Genomic DNA, 4437 nt, shown 5'->3' with positions numbered 1-4437 from the left:
GAAAGAGAAACACTACGGAGGCCGAGAGTCTCAGTTATCAACACACAGGAAGTCGAGCAGAAAGAGAAACACTACGGAGGTCTCAGTTATCAACACACACGGAGTCGAGGAGAAAGAGAAACACTACGGAGGCCGAGAGTCTCAGTTATCAACACACAGGGAGTCGAGGAGAAAGAGAAACACTACGGAGGCCGAGAGTCTCAGTTATCAACACACACGGAGTCGAGGAGAAAGAGAAACACTAGGGAGGCCCAGAGTCTCAGTTATCAACACACAGGAAGTCGAGCAGAAAGAGAAACACTACGGAGGTCTCAGTTATCAACACACACGGAGTCGAGCAGAAAGAGAAACACTACGGAGGCCCAGAGTCTCAGTTATCAACACACATGGAGTCGAGGAGAAAGAGAAACACTACGGAGGCCGAGAGTCTCAGTTATCAACACACAGGAAGTCGAGCAGGAAGAGAAACACTACGGAGGTCTCAGTCATCAACACACACGGAGTCGAGGAGAAAGAGAAACACTACGGAGGCCGAGAGTCTCAGTTATCAACACGCACGAAGTCGAGGAGAAAGACAAACACTACGGAGGCCGAGAGTCTCAGTTATCAACACACACGAAGTCGAGGAGAAAGAGAAACACTACGGAGGCCGAGAGTCTCAGTTATCAACACACACAGAGTCGAGGAGAAAGAGAAACACTACGGAGGCCCAGAGTCTCAGTTATCAACACACACGGAGTCGAGGAGAAAGAGAAACACTACGGAGGCCGAGAGTCTCAGTTATCAACACACAGGAAGTCGAGCAGAAAGAGAAACACTACGGAGGTCTCAGTTATCAACACACAGGGAGTCGAGGAGAAAGAGAAACACTACGGAGGCCGAGAGTCTCAGTTATCAACACACACGAAGTCGAGGAGAAAGAGAAACACTACGGAGGCCGAGAGTCTCAGTTATCAACACACACAGAGTCGAGGAGAAAGAGAAACACTACGGAGGCCCAGAGTCTCAGTTATCAACACACACGGAGTCGAGGAGAAAGAGAAACACTACGGAGGCCGAGAGTCTCAGTTATCAACACACAGGAAGTCGAGCAGAAAGAGAAACACTACGGAGGTCTCAGTTATCAACACACACGGAGTCGAGGAGAAAGAGAAACACTACGGAGGCCGAGAGTCTCAGTTATCAACACACACGAAGTCGAGGAGAAAGAGAAACACTACGGAGGCCGAGAGTCTCAGTTATCAACACACACAGAGTCGAGGAGAAAGAGAAACACTACGGATGCCCAGAGTCTCAGTTATCAACACACACAGAGTCGAGGAGAAAGAGAAACACTACGGAGGCCCAGAGTCTCAGTTATCAACACACAGGGAGTCGATGAGAAAGAGAAACACTACGGAGGCCCAGAGTCTCAGTTATCAACACACAGGAAGTCGAGCAGAAAGAGAAACACTACGGAGGTCTCAGTTATCAACACACACGGAGTCGAGCAGAAAGAGAAACACTACGGAGGCCCAGAGTCTCAGTTATCAACACACATGGAGTCGAGGAGAAAGAGAAACACTACGGAGGCCGAGAGTCTCAGTTATCAACACACAGGAAGTCGAGCAGGAAGAGAAACACTACGGAGGTCTCAGTTATCAACACACACGGAGTCGAGCAGAAAGAGAAACACTACGGAGGCCGAGAGTCTCAGTTATCAACACACAGGAAGTCGAGCAGGAAGAGAAACACTACGGAGGTCTCAGTTATCAACACGCACGAAGTCGAGGAGAAAGAGAAACACTACGGAGGCCGAGAGTCTCAGTTATCAACACACACGAAGTCGAGGAGAAAGAGAAACACTACGGAGGCCGAGAGTCTCAGTTATCAACACACACGAAGTCGAGGAGAAAGAGAAACACTACGGAGGCCGAGAGTCTCAGTTATCAACACACACGGAGTCGAGGAGAAAGAGAAACACTACGGAGGCCCAGAGTCTCAGTTATCAACACACACGGAGTCGAGCAGAAAGAGAAACACTACGGAGGCCGAGAGTCTCAGTTATCAACACACACGGAGTCGAGGAGAAAGAGAAACACTACGGAGGTCGAGAGTCTCAGTTATCAACACACAGGGAGTCGAGGAGAAAGAGAAACACTACGGAGGCCCAGAGTCTCAGTTATTAACACACACGGAGTCAAGGAGAAAGAGAAACACTACGGAAGCCCAGAGTCTCAGTTATCAACACACACGAAGTCGAGGAGAAAGAGAAACACTACGGAGGCCGAGAGTCTCAGTTATTAACACACACGGAGTCGAGGAGAAAGAGAAACACTACGGAGGCCCAGAGTCTCAGTTATCAACACACACGGAGTCGAGGAGAAAGAGAAACACTACGGAGGCCGAGAGTCTCAGTTATCAACACACACGAAGTCGAGGAGAAAGAGAAACACTACGGAGGTCTCAGTTATCAACACACACGGAGTCGAGGAGAAAGAGAAACACTACGGAGGCCCAGAGTCTCAGTTATCAACACACACGGAGTCGAGGAGAAAGAGAAACACTACGGAGGCCGAGAGTCTCAGTTATCAACACACACGAAGTCGAGGAGAAAGAGAAACACTACGGAGGCCCAGAGTCTCAGTTATCAACACGCACGGAGTCGAGGAGAAAGAGAAACACTACGGAGGCCGAGAGTCTCGGTTATCAACACACACGGAGTCGAGCAGAAAGAGAAACACTACGGAGGCCCAGAGTCTCAGTTATCAACACACACGGAGTCGAGGAGAAAGAGAAACACTACGGAGGCCGAGAGTCTCGGTTATCAACACACACGGAGTCGAGGAGAAAGAGAAACACTACGGAGGCCGAGAGTCTCAGTTATCAACACACACGAAGTCGAGGAGAAAGAGAAACACTACGGAGGCCCAGAGTCTCAGTTATCAACACGCACGGAGTCGAGGAGAAAGAGAAACACTACGGAGGCCGAGAGTCTCGGTTATCAACACACACGGAGTCGAGCAGAAAGAGAAACACTACGGATGCCCAGAGTCTCGGTTATCAACACACACGGAGTCGAGGAGAAAGAGAAACACTACGGAGGCCGAGAGTCTCGGTTATCAACACACACGGAGTCGAGGAGAAAGAGAAACACTACGGAGGCCGAGAGTCTCGGTTATCAACACACACGGAGTCGAGGAGAAAGAGAAACACTACGGAGGCCGAGAGTCTCGGTTATCAACACACACGGAGTCGAGGAGAAAGAGAAACACTACGGAGGCCGAGAGTCTCGGTTATCAACACACAGGAAGTCGAGGAGAAAGAAAAACACTACGGAGGCCGAGAGTCTCAGTTATCAACACACAGGAAGTCGAGGAGAAAGAAAAACACTACGGAGGCCGTATCGAACTGTATCGCAACAGGGGTGAATCGTATTGCATCGCCCGGCGCTTCAAAGGTATCGTTAATGTAACGTATCGTGGCAACGTATCGAGATGCGCATCAGCCTCAGTGATGGAGATGCACATCCCTACTGGCTACCCAGTAGCCATGCCCAGAGCTATGCTATACATATATATATATGCTATACCCTCTGCCAGCCAAGCATATATACTGTTGGAAACTCAGGTTCAGTTCAAAACAGTGCTAACTGTGCTAATGAAGTTGTTAGCGTTTACATCAGCTACAATGTCAGCAGATGGCCTTACATGTTTCTCATAGCAGGAGAACGTCTGCATTCACACATGACACAGCCTCAATCTCACTGTTCCCGTGAGCACAGCCACAAGGATCTCACACATCAAACAAAACAGGAAACAGATCCTAAATACCCACACTAATTAACCCAACTTGACACAGGTGAGGGAGGCGGAGACAACACAGGGCACCAGGTGCACACAATGAGCAGCAACAGACATGGGGAAAGGGAACACTTTTCAAAAATAAAACACATGTGCAACATACAAAGCCCAAAGCCGTCAGTCCACAGTGACGAAGCCATCTTCGTCACAGCTACCGAGAGGTAGACATGCTAGGCGAAAACAATGTTGTCATGCCAGCTACAATGAATGACCGAACGTAGCAGACTACCCGTATAAGACTGCAATTGTAAACACGTTCTTCCTGGCCTAATATGAACCACTAGCTTTTGTTCAGTGGTTTCATCACACAGAACAAGCCATTGACACAGTGCTAACTGGGCTAACGAAGTTGCTAGCGTTTACATATATCAACTACAATGTGTTGGAGCACCACCCAATGGTGGTGGTGGAAGGTTCACCTCTGCTCCGCGTGTCCCTTGATCACTGATGAGCTGGTCAAATGTATAAAAGAAGGAACTCAAAGCACCAGGATAAAGGTTACACAATAATCTGTTAAGGTAAAAGCAACAATACACAATACAGAGCACTCCGGGCTCAATTCCTACCACCGTGTGATATACGTACCACGACAGCC

Source organism: Pseudochaenichthys georgianus, unplaced genomic scaffold (assembly GCF_902827115.2).
Source record: "Pseudochaenichthys georgianus unplaced genomic scaffold, fPseGeo1.2 scaffold_2362_arrow_ctg1, whole genome shotgun sequence".
NCBI lineage: Eukaryota > Metazoa > Chordata > Actinopteri > Perciformes > Channichthyidae > Pseudochaenichthys > Pseudochaenichthys georgianus.
The sequence above is the reverse complement of the archived record's forward strand: the minus strand, read 5'-3'. Positions refer to the sequence as shown.